At 46.9% G+C, this 23,217-nt stretch overlaps 1 long non-coding RNA gene across 1 annotated transcript; it reads right to left on the reverse strand.

Moving 5' to 3' along the window:
- Positions 1-14,778: 14,778 nt before the first annotated feature.
- Positions 14,779-21,158, reverse strand: LOC126516868 (uncharacterized). The gene is made up of 3 exons (XR_007596151.3): positions 20,966-21,158; positions 19,636-19,756; positions 14,779-15,078 (listed from the first exon to the last, which is right to left on the reverse strand). It is a non-coding gene; the product is annotated as an uncharacterized lncRNA (long non-coding RNA).
- Between the last annotated feature and the right edge of the window lie 2,059 nt (positions 21,159-23,217).

The raw sequence follows: 23,217 nt of genomic DNA on the forward strand, positions 1-23,217 counted from the left end.
ATTTTAAAAGCACTTCTTGTTGGGCTAGTTGGTAGCTGTTCATTATGAAATATGAAGACGCCAAATAAACAGACACACACAAGAGAAGAGAACGGGACAGGGCGCCGTGCACAAAACCTTTCACGTTCTTTTTCCATCAGAAAAGATTTATGCTCTTTGTGTTTGCAGTAACGCGCACGTCACTATTCGTGTTCTACGCGGCGTCTGGATCGTAGAAAATACGTGCCTTTTTTGGGAATGCTTTCATTTTAATATATGCTTTGCTGAAAACAACCATGTTTCGCATTTTGCCTTTCCCCGAGAAACGACCTGCAGGGCAAACCGGCTGCATTAATGGGCCATATTATAGGACGGACAAAATACGAAGTTAATGACCAAAAACAGCTTGATAGGTGCTTTTGTAACGAATATTTCCATTTCTTTTTCATTTTATTCAACACATCGCCGAGCGTTACCCGGAAGGCGGCGTTCCTCATGCACTTTTTTTTGTAGGAGACGACAAAGACGACAAGGAGTAGGTGTGTCCCTAGGCCATGTTTACCATTCGAATGATGCCTTAACAGACCTCAAAATTGTGCTCGAGGATATATTTCCAAATCATGCTAAACTATTACCAAGCCGAGATTTAATTAATATCTTACACGGCCACGTACACCAGCTAACCACTGACAATGTAATAGCTACTGATGCTTCTGTGTGCAATGAGAAGGCAGGAGTGGGGATCTTCTCTGAATCTCTTCAATGGTCTTCCTCCCTTCGCCTTCCCGACTGCACCCCTATATTTCAGGCAGAATGATTAGTGATTATATTAGCATTACCAAAACTTTCCCAAAATGACCCATTAGCCGTTATTGTGACCGACTCGCTATCTGTATGCACAGCACTAACTGCATCTTTAAATTCAGCAATTCAAAGAACATTTCGTTCGATGGTACCTCCGTACTTACGAAAAGTATGTTTGCTTTGGGTACCGGGACATCGTGGGTTGCACTTGAATGAAATGGCTGATTCATTCGCACGAGCATCCCTGAACGGCCCTATCATATCTGTTCTGCCGACATCAGCTTATGTCACAGCGGCTACGCACAGAAATTTCGCTATATCTAAAAACTCTGCAATATCCATGCTAACACCGTCTTCTGATTTCCACCATCTTGGCTTCCCATGGAATAATAATTGGTGTCCTTCAAGGCAATTGGAAATTTCTTTTACAAAATTGAGACGTCGTATACCTCCTCTAAATTTTTACTTACACAGGTCTGGTCTCGCAATGCCCCCTCTATGTTCTTTTTACAGTGCACCTGAAACTATCGAACATTACTTTCTCTCGTGCCGCCGCTTTCTAAGACAAAGAAAACTAATAGAATACTCATTTACCTAACTTGGCCTTTTGCTAACCTCGCCAAGCATTCTTTCTTTTGGGGCGACTTCACTGGTATCCAGCCACAGGGATGCTTTTCTGGCAGTTTACAATTTTATTAGAGAGACAAAAAGAGTACCTTGCTGAATTTCTAAAATTATCCACCATTTCTATTATTTCATTTCTTTACGTTAACTTATTTTATCGAAATCCTTAAAAATATTTTCATTACACTTCTAAATTACAGTTCTGTTGCCCCCCGCTCCACTATACAAATCTAGTTTCTCTCTACTTCGAACCATACCGAAATCCACCTGCTTCTTGGCCAATCCCCCATAGTGGGTACGCGCCACTATTGAGGACACAAGACAAGACAAGAACTCTATAGACAAGGTCTAGCTGCCTGCTTAATTGAGTCGTGATATCCGTTTTGGGAAAAGGCCGTCCCCATGCCTGTCAAGGACTGCAACGTACTTCGTGGAAGCCAGCAAAGGGAGGACGTCGGTGGTGCAGACCTGGTACCGACAGCGGCTTTAGGAAGCTCGATCTTATCGACACAAGTCGGCAGGATCCCCGTCAGGCTTCAGGCATTGCACAAAACAGACGACTGGTGCGAGCGACCAACGTAGTCCACGGCGGTGTGCGTCACTGGTCCGCGGCAGCTCGGCACAACCAGCGACTACGAAAGAAGTCACAGCCAGTGCACAGAAGAGTCACAAGATGGCCGTCCTGCTGCGACCTAGTGCATCGCCTCGTGCAGGGGCCCTACCTGAGCAATGGGTTCCACGATGCCGTCGTCAGTGGCGGACGTGTGAGTCCGACCGCAAAGGTGACGTCAACGAGACCGACAGCGTTCGCGTGGGCTCCCGCAGTTTTGTGGTGCCGATTGCGCCCCTTGGGGAAGCGCACCTTGGAGGCGTTTGTGATGTCCACATAGCGGCCTGCGTGCGCCCGTGCTTTGCCAGAGGAAACCTCGGCTTGATCTTCTGCACTGCACCCGCGCAACACGACGGCGCGGTTCCCTTGCAGCGAGCTTCCTGCATATTGTGCAAGTTTGGAGTGTGACGCCGCTATGCAGGAGAATACGTCACCTGGACTTTACTTAGTGCTTCCAGTTGACTGACATGACTTTGTTTTTATATTATTGCTTTCAAAGCATATTTATTAACGGAAATTTAAAGTATTAAAACACGCAACGGTGTGTCGAACGTGTCTCATAATTTTTCTATGTTGCGGTAACCTTCCAAACCCTTGCATGCATTCCCGAACACCAAGAAACCCAAAAATACTCCAAGCGGGAAACACAACATTAACCAGAGAAAATAAAGAAAGTCAGTTGGACACGACCCTGTAGGGTTATAAAGTATAGAGCGGGTGACGATTCAACCTACTTAGTGGAGCACAACAGCTGCTTTTCTGTTAAAACGATTTATTAACGACGAGCAGGCACTAAGAAAAAGAAGCACTAAGAAATAGAGTAAATATATCATCTAACCCATTATTGTGCGTACTTGTGCCCAACGAGCCAAGCAACACGCTACAACAAAAGCAGTGTGCACAATCGTCGAATAGCAAATTTCATAGCATGGCACAACTCGATCGAGGAGGAAAAATGTCTTGCAGCCAGCGCTTCGTGATGCTATAGTGTCTACTGGAAAAATTTGAAAGACGCTGAAGCTTCGCCTTTAAGAGTGGGACGCGATACCATTCAAAGATCCCTAACTGCTGCTAAACGTTTCCCGGCAACTTCAGCGTATGTAACCGCAGTCTTTACCGGGAAACGATGGCGGCGAGCGCTATGCACGAAGGCGGGCTTTTCCGTAGAAACGAGCCCTCTTGCGTGGGCCGCGAAGCGGCGTAGGCCAGCGGAGGAGTTGCAAGGAACCGAGCGAGCCGCTCCGTGGCCTCCAAGGTATTCTCGCGCCGGCGCGCGCAAATGGCGGCCTCCGTGGCCGGTCTCTGGATGGTAGAAACTCTGGAAAAGGGGTTTCTTTGAGTTTTCGCGCAACGCAATGATGTTTTATCGTATACTCAAACTACAACCCAACGCTATCATGTCTGTAAGTGGTGTGTATGTCGTACTTTATGATTTTTCTACGTATTTTAGCTTGGAAAATTGAATTTGTTCAGTAAATTCCTTGCGCCACATGTAGGGCCTCGGTATGCGTGGTCCGAAATTCCTTTTGCCGCAAGCCCGTCCGACGCTGGACGCAGGGCGCCGACGCCGTATTTCGTGCCACACGGGTCACTTAACGCTCTCGCGTTAATACCGTATTCTTCAGTAAACTCTAGTCGAGCCCTTCCACACTTTTGGCATGTACCAGGCGTTGTATGCTGCTTGAATGTGTTTGCAAAGTATAGCGCTGAGCATTTGCAGATGCTTAAGCTTGTTCACTTGAATAGTTCCGTCGTGCCAGCTCATATGAAGGTGCAGGATCAGTACCTTGGCACAGACTTTAGCAAGTTTAGACTTGGAGGCGAGCGCCGTAATCAGTTCACTTTGCACGCCACGACGCTCTTCTTCGTTTGTGCCATCACATCCAAGTACAAGTCAATGTCAATGTTCGTGAGCTCGGACGAACTTTGTATGTATGCTGCCAAGGCCCAGAATGCGTTTAGATCGAATCGCTCATATTTCACGAAGACTGACGTCACGTGCCGACATCCACTGGGCCCTTGAAACGCGGAGCTATTCGACTGTACCTTGAAGCTTTCCCTGCGCAGCAATTGTCATGCTCTGACTGCCACAGTGCCATTTTCCAGGCATTGTGGCAATACATTTAGTCTGAAAGCCAACGTGACGGCCTTTGATGGTGGCTCGATCACAGACGTCTCACTCTTCGATCCTTATGCAGAAGCTGCCAAGATTCATGATAGAAGGCAAAGAACTGACAGTCACCGACCTCAGCGTTCTGTTCCCCGCAATATCGCAGAGAAATGCGTGGCGATTCGCTTCACCGAAGCCCTGCAATTCGATGCGCAGATTGTTTATCGACGAGTTTCAATCCCGAATAGCATCATACATTCTGCAGCATGCAGGTCCAGTGGTGGGGCAGGACCAATTGGGTACGGCCAGAAGCATTCGCAAAATGCCGACGGCTTCCTCAAGCGACGTAGGGTAGTGCTCCGAGCAACGACCTCGTTGGAGAGGGTGATTGTACATACACTGGAAACGAATATAGAACAAAGTGACTTAATTTAAGGCCTATGTGATTGAATGAAATGAATGCAAAATATGAGAGAAGCACATCCGGATGGTGGCACAGACTACTGATATACCTGTAGTAGTTCGATTAGGCAAAGGAACGAGTGCTGTGCACGTGATAAAAAAATTCTGCGATACATAAGACATAAAACTTTAGTACTCACAAGTCTGCGTTATTCATCACAATGCCCACGTTTAATTCCTGCAGTGGGCAGAAGGCGTCGATTAGTGTTGTCAGAAAGAACCCACTGTGAGTAAAGGTTCTGGACTTTAGCGTCGGTTTTCTTAAGAGGCAGTTCTTCTTTACTAGGCACTGGGCGAAATGCGTACCAGAATCGCTGTCTCCGCTGCTGTACACGTTGCGTCCGACGGCTAGTTACTTGACGCTGCAGTTGCCTGGTAGCACGTCGACGAGTAAGCTCGCCTCTTGAGATATTTCGAGCCCTCCCACGTCCAGAGCGGCGACATGACGTAGGATTAGCTCTATTGAGTAGCCAGATGTGTGCATGTTCATTCCATGCTCTTGTTCGCAATCCAAGACCCCGAACGAAATATTTTCAGCTGCAAGAGAGTTTTGATCAGGACGAACATAGCGTGCACTTCATATTGGTTAGCTTTCCCCCAAATGGTAAGGCTCTTCAAAGAGCGATGGTGTTTCAGAACGTCGAGCAGCGAAGAGCGGAACCTCACGCTGCTGTGCACTTCTATGGCTTCGATGCAGCGGTGCTTGGTGAGTAGATATTCAACAAGATCCCGCGCCTGAGATTTGTGGCAGTCTATATATATATATATATATATATATATATATATATATATATATATATATATATATATATATATATATATATATATAACAGACAGCAGCCAGCCTCTCGCGATCTTCTTTCTCTCTCTACTTTTATCCTTCCGTAACAAGACCCCCGGGTGCTGAAGCACCGTCTCGGCGCACGTTAGGCGAATAACTGCGAGCGAAGTATGGTTTCAGCCGCGAAACCTGCACGATGTCAATAGGCAGCGGACTTGAGGGTGGATGAAACTGTAACGGCGCGATCTCGTAATTGACGTCGTTAACTTGACGTAGGATTTCATAAGGCCCTGTGTAGCGAGAGAGAAGTTTCTGTGAGAGGCCGACCCGACGACTTGGTGACCAAATGAGCACCCAAGCAGCTCGGGCAAACTGAACATCGCGATGGAAACGGTCGTAACGCTCATTCTCCATATGCTCCAAGGCTAATAAACGAAATCGCGCGACTTCATGCCCCATGTGAGCGCGATCGATGACTTCGCGAGCGTACTCAGCTGCTACGCGTGGCACAGAAGGTAGGATGGTGCCAAACGGCAATGTGGGGTCGTGCCCATACAAAAGATAAAAGGGTGAATATCCTGCGGTGTCATGTCGGGACGAGTTATACGCGAATGTCACGTAGGCAAGCGTGGCGTCCCAGTCGCGGCGTTCGTTGGAAACGCACATTGGCAGCATCTCTGTGAGTGTTCGGATGAGACGTTCCGTAAGACCGTTCGTTTGTGGGTGGTAGGCGGTAGACAGCTTGTGCTCAGGGGCACAAGAGCGCAGGAGGTCGTCCACAACTCGAGACAAGAACGAGCGGCCGCGGTCTGTAAGTAACTGTCGAGGTTCGCCGTGCTGGAGAACGACGTCGTGAAGCAGAATATCGGCGACGTCAGTTGCGCAACTAGTCGGCAATGCCTTTGTTATCGCGTAGCGTGTCGCGTAATCAGTAGCGACGACGATCCACTTATTCCCTCCAGTCGTCGGCGGGAAAGGGCCAAGCAGGTCAAAGCCTACGCGAAAGAAAGGTTCATAAGGAACTTCAATTGGATGGAGCCGTCTGATAGGTGGAAGGGGAGGTGTCTTCCGGCGCTGACACAATTGGCAAATTGCGACATAACGACGCACAAAGTGGTAGAGACCCGGCCAGAAGAACCGGCGTCGTACGCAGTCGTATGTACGCAAAACACCAAGGTGTCCCGCTGTCGGTGCATCGTGAAGTTGTTCGAGAACGGCGGATCGCAGATGACGAGGAAGGACAAGGAGAAACTCAAGGCCGTCAGGGTTGATATTGCGGCGGTAGAGGCTGCTGTCGTGCAGCACGAACATGCGGCACGTGCCGTCGGTGCTGCCAGATTGCACTCCGGCGATGATGAACTGTAAGGATTCGTCGCGTTGTTGTTAAGCACGCATGTCGGTCATGTCAGTCAAAGCCATCACGCATGTCACTGGATCATGCGCAGCAGGATCGGGGGGATCCACGGGGTGACGAGGGAGGCAATCAGCGTCCTTGTGCAGACGTCGAGACTTATGGTTGACAATAAATGAAAATTCCTGAAGCCGCAAAGACCAGCGACCAAGTCGCCCTGTGGGGTCCCGGAGGGAAGACAGCCAGCAGAGGGCGTGGTGGTCTGTAACGACCGAAAACGTGCGGCCGTACAAATATGGTCGGAACTTGGCGACAGCGCAAACTAAAGCCAAGCACTCCCGCACGTTGATCGAGTAATTTTTCTCGGGAGGTGACAACAGGCGGCTGGCGCAAGCTACCACGCACTCCGTACCATTCTGCTGCTGGCTGATGGTTCGATGACCCCTTTGCTGAGCAGTTTGTCCACTTCTGATTAGATGACTCTACGTACAGCATGCGATACACGATAGGGACGCCGACGAATAGGATTCGTGTCTGCAGTGTTGATACAGTGGAGAACAACAGATGTTTGGATTCAAGGTGTCGCCGAAATCAAAGATGTCACTGTCCGATTCGTGGAGCAGACGTATGTGCGTCGCCTGTGCAGAGGTGATGTCAGGTGAAATCATCTTCGCGAAGTCATCTGTAAGTGGACCAGAGCTGTGAGCTACAATTGGCGCTAAGAAACCATTCTCGGCATTGAGACTTTCAATGTGAAATTCGGAAGTATTAGAAAGTATGTCACTATTTCTGGAATAGAGAAGATTCACCGCCTAGGGGCCAAAAAAGAAAACAAGACATGTCCTGTCATTCTTAAGGTGCTTGATTCCAGAGATAAAACTAAAATATTTAAGAACTGCACCAAACTTAAAGGTACCACCATATCAGTCAGCGAAGATTTCTCGTTAAGGGTGCGTAATATTAGGAAAGAACTACGGGATAGCTGCAAGACCAATCGAAAAAATAAGCATAAAGTCAAATTGATTTTTGATCAAATTAAGGTTAATGATGACGTGTTCGTTTGGGACGAAGAAAGTGGTGACAAAGTACCATTGAACAGAAAAAAGCAGAACTTTGCAAAAAACGGGAACAGCCTGACCAACAAGAAAAGCTAACTATAGTGAACATTAATTCCAGAAGCGTTGTAAACAAAACCGAAGAATTAGAAGCATTTCTTCTGGAGCACTCTCCGCAAATAGTCGCAATCAGTGAAACATGGCTGTCGTCACGAATTCCGAGCAGCCGTATCTTTCCACCCGGCTATATTGTCCTGCTAAAGATAAATGCACCCGGGGGGGGGGGGGGGGTTGCAATTTTGGTGAGAGACGACATTCCAACGATGCCCATGCCTGACGTACATGGTATAGAAGCACTGTGGTGTGTAAGATTACTGTCGGTAAATTTGTATTCTTCGTCGGAACTATGTAGCGGCCCCCAAACGCCGATCGCAGTATGCTTCACGCACTGGCTGATTACATGCAACGCCATCTTCAGAATACTCATAAAATTATACTCACGGGTGACTATAACCTACCCTCAATAGACTGGGCGACGCTTGACGGCGGAACTGCCGATCCGTCCTGCGCAGAAGCACTGCTGGAAATTGCCTTTAACTTTAGCCTCAAGCAGATTATACATGCACCAACACGTGTAACCACGAAAACCAGCAATATATTAGACCTCACCTTCTTAAGCTACAATATTCCCGACAACACAATCTCTTGGGAAACAGTACATTACATTAACATTACACAACCGGCCGCGAGCGCGAAAGAAAAAGACTCGAATATACGACTGGACAAATGCCGATGACGTTAGTGTTCTTGACTTCCTAGAAGAATCTTACCCAGAATTCCTTCGGTGTTTGCACGATGGAAGGATGCCAACTGATAACCTATGGGTGCTTTTCAGGGCCAATGTTGATCACTGTCTCAGAAAATTCATTCCTAAGAAAATAAAAACCGTACGCAAAAGGAACCCATGGATATCAAGAGAGATTATACATTTAAAACGCAGAATCGCAAGGCTCAGAAAACTTAGAAACAAAAAAACTTTTTTCATCAATTGTACAAGAAAAATTAGAGAACTTTCTCACGCGTTGAAGATAGCAGCGAAAAAGGCTAAACAAAAGTACTTAGATGAAACCTTAAATAACTTCATTAAAAAATCCCCTCATAAATTTTGGCACTATCTCAAATCTAGGGTTCCGAAGAAGAGCAACTTATTGCCAACAGAAGCCTTAATCTTAATACCCAATTTAATCAATACCCAATACCCAATACCCAAGCCTTAATACCCAATTTAATCAATTTTTCCAATCAGTTTTCACAGTGGACAATAACACTATCCCAGACAAGGTCGCACAGACAAGTGACATAGGTGAAGTACCATGTCAGCCAAATATAACAGAAGCGGGAATTCTTTCTTTATTACTTAATCTTTATATAAAAACATCCAGCGGCCCAGATAACATTCCAAATACTTTTCTCAGAAGGTACGCTGAATGGGTTTCCAAACACTTATTCCTAATTTTTATAAAATCATTGCAAACTTTTCAGGTTCCTCAAGAATTGAAAATTGCAAGAATTATTCCGATACATAAATCAGGTGATGCTACAAATCCTTCAAACTTCCGTCCTATTTCACTCACTTGTACAGCAGGGAAAATTTTTGAGCATTTAATATTAAAACACATCGTAACTTTTGTTGAAAGTCATTCTCTAATTAACCCTAACCAACATGGATTTAGGAGTGGTTTGTCTACAACAACTCAATTAATAGAGACTATTCATGACCTAGCATTAACAATCGATAAGCGAGGACAGGTAGACATAATTTTTCTAGACCTATCAAAAGCTTTTGATCGGGTATCGCATCCAAAACTAATCCGTAAGCTGCAAGGAATTCTGGAACACGGTATTCTTACAAAATGGTTAAAAGCATATTTGTCAGGACGTCAATAATTCGTTCATTTCGAAGGGCAATCCTCAGACTACGTTGAAGTTTTATCCGGTGTGCCCCAGGGCACAGTTTTAGCTCCGATTCTCTTCCTTCTTTTTATCAACGACAACGCAGATGGCATTGACGCAACGGTACGCATGTTCGCAGATGACTGCATTATTTATAAACCAATACAGACCAAGGATGACCAGGTTGTTCTGAATGACGCACTTAAAAATATAGCAAAATGGTGTCAAGACTGGCAGATGACGCTAAATGCAGCAAAAACTGTCTGCATGACAGTCACGAGAAAGAAAGCACCACTAACCTTTCCATACGAAATTCAGCAAAGAGAACTAGATAGGGTAGATGAATACAAGCATTTAGGTATAATTATTTTTTCCGATCTAAAATGCAACAAGCACGTGTCATACGTGGCAACAAAATCACTCTCAGCGCTTTTTTCCCTCAAACGGGCCCTCAGATACGCTTCACGCAACACCAAACTACTCGCGTACACGTCACTTATTCGCTCCGTTATAGGTGGTGGTGGTGGTGGTGGCGGTGATGTTGAAGCAGGCGGGGTTAGCCTGGCATACACAGCCGGCAATTGTTCCGCCTGATCCTCCTTCGAGTTAAGATCAGGGGTGTGTCACCAGGTGTCGATGAGCCCCGTGTCTCGCAGGAAGGCTATCAGCAGTCGTTGCGCTCTCTTCCTGAGTGCCGCGGGCCCTCCGGGGAAAACAACGTCTTCAAAGGTCCTGTGCGTAATACCGCTCTTTTGTAGGTTGTCGACCATCGCTTTTCTTTCTGTGTCAAACTGCGGGCATAGCCAAATGAAATGTTCGATGTCACCAATGTCACCACAGAAAACACAGAGTGGGGAAGCGCGAAGCCCAGTCTTGAATAACCAAGCTGGGGTGTACGCGGAGTCGGTCCTGATGCGGTATAAAAGCGTCGCTTGTTCGCGTGTGAATCCATGAGTCACACATGATTCGTGTGGATTCTTGTACATCTCTCTAAAGTGAAGGCGGATTGCACCCTTAGGGTTTCGAAAAGCTTTTGGAGCTTTCATTTTTGGGACACATGTCAGCGCTAGGCGTGTAAGAGCGTCAGCTTCCTCGTTTCCATCAATTCCTACGTGTGATGGAATCCATTGAAACCTTATGTTAAATCCTTTGCTCGTTAGGTCGTCAATCAGTGCCAGAGACTGCCTTGAAAATTTATCTAGAGGTAGGCCCCGATGTAATCTCTGTAATGCTGACTTGTAATCCGTCAGCACCACGACATCTCGTGCAGAAAAGGCCCGTAGTTTCCGCGAAGCCGCGGGGATTGCGGCGCTTTCTACTGTTGTAGAGGAAACTACGCGATCCAGTCGGCCAGACCACGACACATTAAGGGATGGTATGCAGAATGCCGCTGCACAGCTATCTGTTTGTGCGCACACCGAACCGTCTGTGTACACTTGTAGATGGCCTTGAAACACAGTGCTCAAGTGGTCCAGCACAATAAACTTTGCTTCCGCAGTTGAAATGGTGCGTTTCGTCGGTAGGTTGGGTACATTGAGGCTGCAGGTAACGTCTGAAAAAGACCATGTCGGGTCAAAGCGACTTCGTTTAGGCCATTCCAGTCCTAAAAATCTGAAGGTGTTCAGCGCCGCATGGAAATGTGAGCGAGTTCTTGCTCTTAGCCGCCGGAGAAGCGCCGTGCCTGCGCGTGACTCGCCCAGTATTAATAGCTGCGTCAGCAAGGCCTGAGATGCCAAGAGGCGGAGTGGAAGAGACTCTGCCTCATTAGTGACTTTCTTGTTTGAAGCCGCCGTTGGAACTCCCATCGCCAAGCGAAGTCCCTTTCTGTGCACTGCCTCCAAGCTCTCGAATTGACTCGATGACGGTGATTTCAGAGGGAGCTGATAGAGGATGCGGCTTGTTATCAGTGCAGCGTTCAGTTTAAGCATGGATATAGGATTGTTTCCCCAACGTACACCTGCCAATCGACGAAGTGCGTTGACTCTTTGCACTGATGCAGCCACAATACTTTCGACCGCACCACGCCATAGTAGCTTGTTGCCGATGGTGACGCCCAGGAATCGAACATGAGTTGCACGTAGAATTGAATGCCCTCTGATATTCAGCGTCAGACGTGTTGACTTGCGTCTCACTCCCGGGAAAAGCATGAAGGCTGATTTTTCTGCTGATAAAGATAGGCCAAGCGTCGATAAGTGGCGATCGATAGTGGAGATTGCGGCCTGGGCTATCCGGGCCAAACGTTTGTGTTGGTACCCCGAGATCCAAATGCAGATGTCATCTGCGTAGATGGACATTTTAACTGCCGTCCGACCTACTTTCAGGGCATCTGGAAGGCTGGCCATGGCAACGTTAAAAAGCAAGGGAGATAGGACACTTCCTTGTGGGACGCCGAGGGAAATTCGTCGCTTCTCACTCATTATACTTCCGAGCTTAACTTGGACACATCGATCACTGAGAAATTCATGGAAGAATCGAAGAGCATTTCCCGAGACGCCCATGGCTCGGAGTTCGTTGATGATGCCTGTATGAAGCACACAGTCGTATGCCTTGGCGACGTCCATAAAGATGGTGAGTGTGGAAAGGCCGTCTACGCGATGGTGCTCGATATGGCTTAGTAGATCCAAGACACTGTCCTGGGCACTCAACCATGGACGAAATCCGGTCATACAAGATGACAGTCTATTCCCTTGCTCAAGATACCATGTTAACCTCGTACATATTAGTCTTTCCATCAGCTTTGATACGCATGATGTTAGCGATACTGGCCAATATGAGGTGAGGTTTGCAGGATCCTTTCCGGACTTGAGCACTGGCACCACCCAGAATACGGCGCCATATGCTGGTTTCCATACACTAAATGTGCCATAGCGAAGTTAGAGAACGTACAAAGAAAAGCAGTCAGATTCATTTATAATAAATACCGTCGTCATGATTCCCCAACTGAACTTCTACGCTTAGCCGGACTCCCAACAATTAGAGATCGTGCTAGATATCTCCGACTAAAATTCCTGTTTATTCTTCAGAGCAATGCCCTAAAAATAGACAAAAAGAAGTTTTTAGTACACTCTAACGCTAGATCTTCAAGAACGAAACCCAATGAACAATTATCTGAGTATAGGTTTCACAATGACACCTTCAGATATTCATACTTCCCACAAGCTATCAGAGAATGGGATATGTTACCACAAGAGGTTGTCGATTGTACAACCCTCGATTCTATTTTGTCTAAGCTGTCTAACCATATCTTTGTTGCTACATGATGAAATGTGGTTTGTACATTATGTTCTATTGTCACCATGAATGTGCATTGTCTATATCGCTGTACGTGTGTATGAATAAGCTTGTTTTTAAACCAAGGCCTCTTGTAAACGATTATCGTTGAACCCTGCGTGAATGATGTATTTTCCCTTTTATGAATGTACCCTTTCCTGCCAAAGCCTTCGTTAAGGCTAGCAGTATGTACCAAATAAATAAATAAAGGCAGGCCAAGAACTAGCCGGCTGGAAGGACTTGAGGCAACAGTCTGAAATTTAGAAGCGGAAGAACGAAGCCTATATATATATATATATATATATATATATATATATATATATATATATATATATATATATGTGTGTGTGTGTGTGTGTGTGTGTTTCAGTAAACATAACTCAAAAAGCAGGCAGACAAGGCGGAACTTACCGACGAGATTTCTGTGTGCCTTTGTGCCAATTTGAGTGACACCGCTCGTGGAGTTCGGTGTCGCATTTCTCCGCCGCCAGGCCTGGCGTTTGTCGCGAAATCTTTTGTTCGTCTCTTGACGATATGCGCCTAAGTGTACTCTTGTTCAATGGGTAACAAAACACTTCAATTACATTTGCTGGCGAACCTGTTTAGAATAGTTTCGCTGTTGCTATGGCATTCAGCAACCGGAGCCTCTTTTTCCCCAATGCCGCATACAAGGTGACGACGATGATCCGCTCACCGAATATTGCCTGAGGGCTGCTCAAAGAACTTCGATTTTGGCGCACAAATGTCTGACACAAGTAATTTGTTATGATACTTCGTTTTTGCTTTGCTTACACCTGTATTCTGTGGCCACAGTGACTGATCTAATATTTCTTTTTGCAACCAAAGAGGTCGCGTGCGTCGGTCTGGCCGTCAGGACCCTGTGGTCTCGTCGACGTGGGTCGAGGGCCTGGCAATAGCACCTTGTCCACGCAGACTACCGATTTTGCCTGCGCCAGAATGTGACACTCCTTACGGACTCGAATCCTACATTGGAACAAGTATGGCACGCTCTACCGTCCAGCAGTTTCCCTCGTAAATCACCGGTGTTAGTTAAAGCCCTCAAAATTAAAGGCTTCGCGCGGAAGTTTCAGGAAATTCCCTCCTGCATTGAGATTTCAGGCCAAGTAAGGAACGAGATGCTCTTCGATACGCGGCACCCGCGCAGTCAACGTCTTAGAAGGTGATAAAGTTGGGAAATCAGAAATCCCTGCTTACTTTCGGTGACTTTGTGTTCCGCCACATGCGACCTGCGCAGTCTTGCGGTGTTGTTCAGTGCAAGCTTCACTGACGCAGCGGATAAGAACAGAATCTGCATATACGTCAGAATGGCAATTTAAAATGCGGCGTGCCGATTATCCACTTTGTAGCGTTTCGCGAATATTGTGGTTTACCCTTGATATCAGCGTTATATTCATTTGGGTGACGTCCAAGAGCTGTCTTATTCTTTTAGTTTTCAGAACGAAATATTTTTTACAACATCCGCTTAGTTAACTGTCCGCCAGCAGCTTTAAAACGTGATTCCGGTGCGAGATTTCGATGCAGCGTGTGCATACTACTATCACCAGCTGCTTCCCACAGAGGAATCTGGGGGAGACACTCTAAAGGTACTTTTGAAGCAGTCTTTACCGTTAGCCTTCTTCATCTCTCTGACGGAAACAATATGCTATTGTATTGCATTGTATTGTACTGTGTTGTATAGTAGGGCATGTAGTGTAGTACGTGTATTTTATTGTACAGTATCGTAGTGTATTGCATCATATTGTATTGTACTACATTGCATTGCATTGCGTCCTATTTTATTGAAAACGCCCAACAATTCTTTACATATTTGTTATCGAAATCACATTCAACTTCCAACACGTATCCACAAGAGAAGTTGGCGATCTGATTGACAACTTGCAAACGAAGAGGACTCGTAGCAAAGCCATAGCTTGTGCTAAAACCTCCGTCTATGTCTTGCTCCGATCTTGAGGCCAGCCACGACGCACTCAATCGCAAATCACTTTTTCACAGCAGTCAGGATAGACGCCGGTGCCTTTGACTTTACGGCATCCGGGACCTGCGCCGGTGACGCCACAGCTGCAGAGAAAGGAAAGATTACTATTCAAGCACACTGTAAACCTGTTTCAGGTTGATGTAGAAGGGGCAATGGAATATGGGTCGTAATCTGCGGAACAACACGAATGAATGCGTAGACTTATTAGCGGGAAAAGTAATAAAAAAAAGAAAAGAAAGCATAGAATCCCATATATTTACAATATTCAAAACTGCTTTCAAGATTGAAGTCAGCTCCGCATCATAACGCGGAACCCTTGGACAGAAGAGCCATAAAAAACCTGATGGAAAAAACTACACCGATGATTACGATGCTCCCTAATGAGAAATTTGAGCGCAGCTCTATACGTGTTTTCATTGCACGATATATTGAGGTAAAGGGTTTGGGAGAGACATGTAGCAGAGTCGGCGATCGCCGAAAGTCTTATCTGCCGGTCAAGCGCGTCGGCTTTTATGCATGACTCGTCGAAGGTTCCAGTGCAATCGGCGGTGCCTCGAGGCTTGCAGAAAGTACTTCACAATTGGCGTCGCGCATACAATCAGATTACAAAACAACCGCAAAACATGATAATCGAAACATGTGCGAACGAGTCTGAACCAAGAAAACGAAACAAGCGCGAGCGAGAGCTGATGCGAGCAGACGAAAGAACGGTAAGAATGGTCCGGCTGAGAAGAGTTACGAGTGCGCATCGAGTGGTTGGGCGGGTCCGCATGACACCAGTTGCCCGCGCAGACGTCACTGGAGAGGCCGCTCTCATTGGTCTCCGCCGCTCGCGGCTCGCGACTTTCATATCCCGCTCCGCGTTCGCTCCTTCATCTTCCGCAGTGCTCGTTCGCTTGGTTATGCCGACGACGCTTACGCCCATGCTCGCCGCATGCAACGGGCGTCTAAGAGCTACGCTCTAAATCAAAAGGTGTCGTTTTACAGTGTTTTACGGGACAACTATAAAACATCACTTTTCTGGGAGCAACCAGAATAATGACAACGGTTCTGACAAACTTGTCTATAGTATTAGCATTTACAATACCACTTTAGAGCCTAGTCCAAAACCCGACAGCCGATGGAGAAAATGAACGTTTGTAGGTGACATATTGAAATGAATGGTCTAAGGGATCTCTCGTGATTAGTACGGTTGAAATTTGGGAGGGGTACTTTAGATATTATTATTTTATTTATGTTAATATAACCGTAATAGGAGCAGTAGGGAAACTTTGACTGAGCTACGCATCGCCGTGTAGCCAATGTGGTGATGCCTGTCTGAGTACGCATTGCCTTTACATTTTTACTTTGTACTAAAAATAAAGAAATATTAAAGCGGTCTTCAGTTCTTTTTTCCAATTGATTATTTAGGTATTCTTGATCAAGTTTGGATATAATTGGAGCAAACTGAAGAGCACGCCTTACAAGAGCTGTCTTTGTAGGCAATTTAACATGTGATGGTGCTCTACTTCACTTTCTGCATGAAAACCAAACTGTTTGAGCGCTGTTGAACATGTTACCTGGATATGTCGCACTTTCGTTTGTTTGATAAAGTTGCCCTTATGTATTTAACGGTGTTCTTTTTTTCATATCCGTGCCCATTAAAGTGTACTTAAGCTACAGAGAATACAAATAGGAAATACACCTGGTAACTTTAAAAAATTAAATATGGGGTTTTACGTGCTAAAGCCACTTTCTGATTATAAGGCTCGCCGTAGTGGGGAACTCCGGAAATTTGGACCACCTGGGGGCCTTTAAAGTGCACCTAAATCTAAGTACACGGGTGTTTTTGCCCCCATGGAAACGCGGCCACCGTGGCCGGGATTAGATCCCGTGACCTCCTGATTAGCATCCTTACACCATAGCCACTAAGCAACCACGGCGGGTATGATAACTTTCATTCACCACTTTCGCCTTGATGTCACCTATACGTTAGGCGTATTTTTATCCTTTTAATTATTCACGCAAGCTCCCCGTCGTCTAAAATCCGAGACACATGGAGCGATTTTCGGTGCGATCCGTCGCACGACCATCCGCTCGGCAGCCACACTCAACAGGTTGTCAACAGAATCCGCCGCATGCGGCGCCGAATCGCACGCCGCGCATGTGACCAACTTGATGTATGTTGTCGTGCGACTGCCGCGTGGCTGGGACGAACAGCAGCCAATGACAGCGGCGGTAGCGCGAACGTCATAGCCACGTGGTAGGCCCGGCGGGGCGGAGTCGTCGAGTGAGTGCCTCGCCGCTCGGATAATGCTTGTCTTTTTCCCATTTTTTTTCTCTCCCCAATCGAAAGTCTGCCCTCTTTCGCCGCTGACGGCGGCATATAAGTCGGCTACAATTTGTTTCTGACACGCAATATCTTATAGAATAAAGTGAACTCAAAAGAGTGCGTGTTATAGAACTGTGCGAAATAGTAAATCGTCGGCGTGATTTATAGTCGTCAGCGGTCAGCTCAGACGCGCAGCAATCGTCTATACGAAGCGGCTCGTCTGACTGGCGTGTTTACTCATCGCTACTAACGGCATCGGGAATACTAATCTTATTTTCACTTAAGAGCAACATAAATGTTCAGACATTAATTGTGCTGAGGAATGTAGGCGCTTGATTACGAGCTGCGGACGCATCACAAGGGCTATCGGCCCGGGATAGACGGCCGCTGAGCCAGGGCTACACCGTCTCCCAGCGATCGCAAGCTCGCCTGGCAGGCTCATTCGCTTCCGTCGGCGCCGATGAAATCAAATGTAGAGCGATTTAAGCGAGACATAACTGCGCACTCGTTGCGCCGACTAACATAGGCGCTTCATTATACGAGCTGCAAGCGATCGTGTCACAAGCGCCACCGGTGTCGGATTCGGTGGCCAAGCGAGCTATGCCTGCCGGCTCCATCGGCGGCTGTCAACGGAGCCGACACTGCGAATGCGGCCTTGCGGAAACACGTCTACGGTATTCGCATTGACGTGTTTATATTGTCATCGTTTGTTTCAAACAAGAGAGCTGTGCAAACACGTTTGCTTTCGCTTTCTGCTCCAAGTAACGCAGCATTCCGAGCTTCCACGCAGGGACGACGGTTCTGCGCGTAGCTACCCGCCGCTCGCTAATTCGTACCATGTGTCCCGAATTGCCGCATGCGGCAACTCGCACACGACGCGCCGTATGATCGATCGCACGGAGAATCGCACCATATGTCTTGCACTTAAGTACGGAGTGACAGACAAGGACATCGACTACGTGTCCCTCGACTAGTCCATATATGCCCATAAAAGACAACTGCTACGCCACAAGCATATGGCACTATGCAATCACACACTGTCGCTTTGAACGATAGTTGTACCACGGCCAGTTAGTGGCCTTGAAAGAACGGCTTTCATTACAATGAAATACTTTTTTTATTATAACGATAATGTGCTCGAAATTCAACCAACGATATCGTGCGACCCATTTGCTGTTGATGTTTCGTTCTTTCTTTCTTATTTCACGTTGTATATTTGAATGTTTGTATTATATGATATGATATGATAATTGTGCTCCAAGCAATAAATAGCGTAGATGCAATGATTAGAAAATGAAATTGGCACTTTGGCTTGAAAGCGACGGCTGAAAACGAGAGCAAGCTTGCACTCCAGGACGTTCCCCTCAGGGGGTTCTAAGAGTGCGAGGAGGCAACATGCCGTGAAGCGTCATGCGATACAACTGCAGCTGTGCACCAGGAACGTCGCCTGTATATATAGCGCATGCCACGCGTGTCACGATGCTGGTGCGATAAGCGCCGGCGGCACTGTTACCGGCATCACACATCGATGGTGCACCAAGTGAGACGCACGGAAAACCCTCGGCGTGTTTTTGGCGCCCAGTAAATGGAGAGATAGATTTAGCTTGACGTTTACCATCCGTTCAGCTCACTAGGAGGGGGTGGGGGGGTGTATTCTGTAAGCCTCCGCCTAGCGAACGTGTCCATTTCATCTGCTGCTCAAGTACTGATGGGCTGGGTTTGGGTATGCGCCCGAGGGATATATGCGCTTTCAGCCAACCAACAGTTCAGCAGCAAATGAAATGGACACGTCCACTAGGTGGACGCTTACAGAATACCCTCCCTCTCCCAATGCATGCACCAAGGTGTGTTATGCACACACCGGCTCAGAAAGAACGCCCGTGCATTTGTGCCCAACTTTCATGCCGGCAGCGCAAGTCAGAAAGCTGCCTTATCTCCGGCAGAGCTTGTCGACGTGCAGAGAAGTCGACATGCAGAGCATGTTGACTTTTTTGAATGCATGACAATGAAGCTTGCAAATCGTCTAGAATTGCCCTTCAAATACGTCTTGATACAGCTCTGTATGCGATATTCGGTGCTTTACGCTTCATATGGGTACAGTCAAGACGATATGAGGGCAGCTTCACGAAGACGAAGGTATTGGCAAGAGCCAAGCCATTGTGAAAAACCACGTAAAGCACCTTCGGTATCATGTGTGCACGACCAGCGGGGAAGTCGTTATTAAGTGTTCTCTCTAAAACCACAAATACGTGAGGAAGCGCTTGCCGACAAATGTGAATTCAAAACGCCGTGAGAGAGAGAGAGAGAGAGAGATAAATGTGAAACAAACCCTGCTATGGAAAGATGGCCGGTCCCGTCATCTCCTGTACCGCAACTCCACTCTTCGCAAGGCACCTCCAGGTTCACTGGCACTCCTGGAGTGATTTCCGTTCCGTTGAATTGGCATTTACCTGAAGAAAGGAACGAATTGATGCACATCAACTTTCTGCCGAGAAATGGTTTGGGGGCCGTAATAATTAAATGACGATGAATGAATTTTCAGAGCTCGAAACTGTAAGGTCTGCTACTGGACAAATCGCCTGCAAACTTTTAAAGGATAGTGCTTGCATAAGTCGGCTAGCATGGCTCTAACCAATCAGCCGGTTGACGTCATTCACGATTGTCTTCTCGACTGAGTGCTAAAAATGTAAATCAAATGTTGTAGGTATAGAGGGTTGTGTCCGGTGCACGCTTGATGACAGTTTATGCTTCAATTTTATGCGTCGTGTTCGGGTACAGCTGGCAATTTAAGCTGGTGTTTCACTACAGCGTGACAGTGCGCGACGAGATTCAAGCACCTTAGAGTTAAACTGGTTCGCACGTTATATTCGCTTCCGCTGGTATGAATAACATGAATGAGAAAAAAATATACGGATCCTAAAACTGTGGGAATCGGTGGAATAGACGGTTCTCGACGCCTTCCGTCGAGCTCTGAATACTGACACTCTTCGTCTAGCGGTGCCTGCAAAACTACAAGTATTTACGCGCGTACGTGCGAGAGCTACGAAGCGCAACGATTGACATTTATAGCATCTACGTGTAATACTGAAAAAGAGATATCGATTGTCGCCCCCCATTCGAGAGACGTTGATAGCTGTGCTTTTCGTTCGCACCCATTTTTGTGACGTATACCAGAACCACTACGGAAGGGCTTCCTCTTCGAACTCCTCCCCTCTCACGTCACCACTGTTCGTGCTGTCCCTCTGCGCGGCTCAGCTGTCTAAGGGACCTCCCACTACGTCTACTCGGCGAGACACCGACGCAAAAGCCCAAGGAAGAGGCAAATGAGCTTGGCCAACATGCTACACTTGAGTGACTCAATAATGCCGTAGCAGTACCGGGACGGACTCACCGACGTCAATGACTGCGCTGCCTACACAGGATCGGCCAGCTTTGCAAAGCGCAGTAAAAACCTCGCGAAGATGCACGTATGTGATGTCAATATCGGTGAACCAGGACAACGCGTTTGGTACACTGTCTTAGGAATCAGCCCGCTTTACTCGGTGACCGCGACACAGTGAGCCCCGAGGAAGTATAGGCAAAGAGAGGTTTGCATTGCAAGCTGCCAGTTTCTGCGACGGCCGCCTGCAGATGAAACAAGGAAAAAAAATGGTGCTTACCATTTTCTACGGGCACTTCGGCTATACCAACATAGCTTTCGACTGAACGCCACTCAGAAAAAATGACTGCTGCGGAAACGAGAAGAAAAGTTTCAAGCCGCATGATGAGGGCCTCTGCTTCTTCTTGGCCAGCGATCGGCTTGAAAAATGAGCTGTCGCGTCTTCTAGACGTCTGCTTGCGATTCGCAGCGCAAGCACTAAATATAGGCTGCCTCCTCCCCCCCCCCCCCACACTTCTTCTAAACTAAGTAACTCATTTCGGACTCACGAAGATATCTCCTCCTCGGCCGCTATAATATGACGCTACGCTAGGCAGTGTGCTATCTGTTCCAACACTTAGCCTTGACCTATGTAACCGCGAACGTTGAAGATAAGCTGCATCTTGAGAAGACAGGCGAGCTACTCGATCGGTCGAGTTCGCCGCCCTTGACCTAAATAATTGATAACAACGGCTAGGAATCGAGTGAGCGAGAGAGATGTGCTGGCTTTAACAAAAAACAGGAGGTGTTAGTTAACGGCTGGCACGCTACTGCAAGCGTTGGGCGAAGATTGTTGAAACCTAAAGACTCGACACAAACAACTTGCATGCACGCGTGCACTCGTTTAAACTGTTTGCGGACTATTGCTAAGACTCGCAGCTGACTGAAGACCAGGAACGACTTTATTCTTTCAAACAAAAAGAAAGTATTTAGACAGTGTACAGAAGGATTATGAGTGTTTATCTATGGCGTCTGCAATTTTTCAATAGACAGCCTGATAACTTATGGTCTTACAGCTTTTAGTGCTTAGCATTATAGGCGAACTTCACCCACTTTGACGGCAGCAACGAAAAATATGAACCGATCCCGAATACCATATAGTATACCAATGATAGTGCGGTTAACACAACGTCTCAAAGCACTCGCCGTCACGAGGGAATAATACGAGTAAATGGAACGATACGCCCGTGCCAGGCGTTTTAAAGAGCGTACTTGGCACGAGGGATGCATGGGTGCGATCGTGGCCTAACGGTTCTAGCACCGAGCAGCTGTGCTGGCAGATAGACTTCGAATCCCATCATCGTTCTCGCATTTTTTTTATAGCATTACGGATGGGCTTTACCCACTTCGGAGTTATCTAACAGACAGCGTGAGGTGTATTGAGCGGCGTCACCATGTGAACAAAAGATCACGTGCGTGAAAGATGCGAGATATGCAAACGTCACTGACAGTGAGAAATGACAGTGCGCAAGGCCGCCCCGTAACACATGAATGTTAGCTGTCGAGACGACACAATCTCAGCATGCTGACTCATAGTTAGCGGCTCTAAGTATAGAGGCCTAGCTTTTTCGTAAAATTATATATGTAGATCTCTTGGAAAAATCTCATTGGAAAGTCTGCGCACTACAAGAGACAAAATGAAAGACACATATATTTGTTAAGTACTGATTAGGTCAAGCTTTCTTTATCGAACTTGCCTTGACTTGGCTGACCGTGGTTTCTGGGTGCTGCTGTGCCTCCGAATAACTCCGCACGGAGAAAATAAACTTATCACGTGTCGGATGATGGCCTAGGACCTCGGTCTGTGAGCGCGAAAGCCCATATGCTTTACTAAAAGAAGAAGAAAGAAAAAACACTACAATCATACGCATATAGTGCCTTTTACAGCCTAATATACCTACTTTGCCTGCGCGGATTTGTTCGCGCTTTGTTTTGTTAATTTATGTTTCGCATGGAAGCGGCACCTGTTATGCCTTATGTTCTGCCTTACCACTCCTGTAATGGTACTTCCAGGAGCTAACGGTATCAATAAAAGAAAAAAGAAACGCACTGCACTCTTGCCAATGTGGAGCAGCTCTGGTTGCCGCGTGCGTCATGTCGCGCAGCAAGTGCGCCCAAGAGAAACACTTGGCGGAAGCTTCGACTCAAATACATTCCAGCATATGCGTTGGATCTGCACATTTTACATATTGATATTAACAGCGCATAGCATTACACCATCGAAGAAACTTTAAGGCAAGTCGGTCTACAAAAGTTCTGTGGACAATCTATCCACTACCTAGATTCGCTTTCACAAGGATTGTGTCCAGTGCCGCCAATCGAGGAGAAATATTGTAGACCTAAGGACTTAAGGTCTGGTCTAGTAAAACTTTTCAAAATTTAGGAGAGATCTGCGATGGCGAGGATGAAAGAACAACACAGAGAAGTGATGAAACCACAGCTGCGAACGCAAGCGGGCCCATAAAAACGCTTTGTAATGCATCTATAGTACTC

This window comes from Dermacentor andersoni, chromosome 1, assembly GCF_023375885.2.
Source record: "Dermacentor andersoni chromosome 1, qqDerAnde1_hic_scaffold, whole genome shotgun sequence".
In the NCBI taxonomy this organism is placed as follows: domain Eukaryota; kingdom Metazoa; phylum Arthropoda; class Arachnida; order Ixodida; family Ixodidae; genus Dermacentor; species Dermacentor andersoni.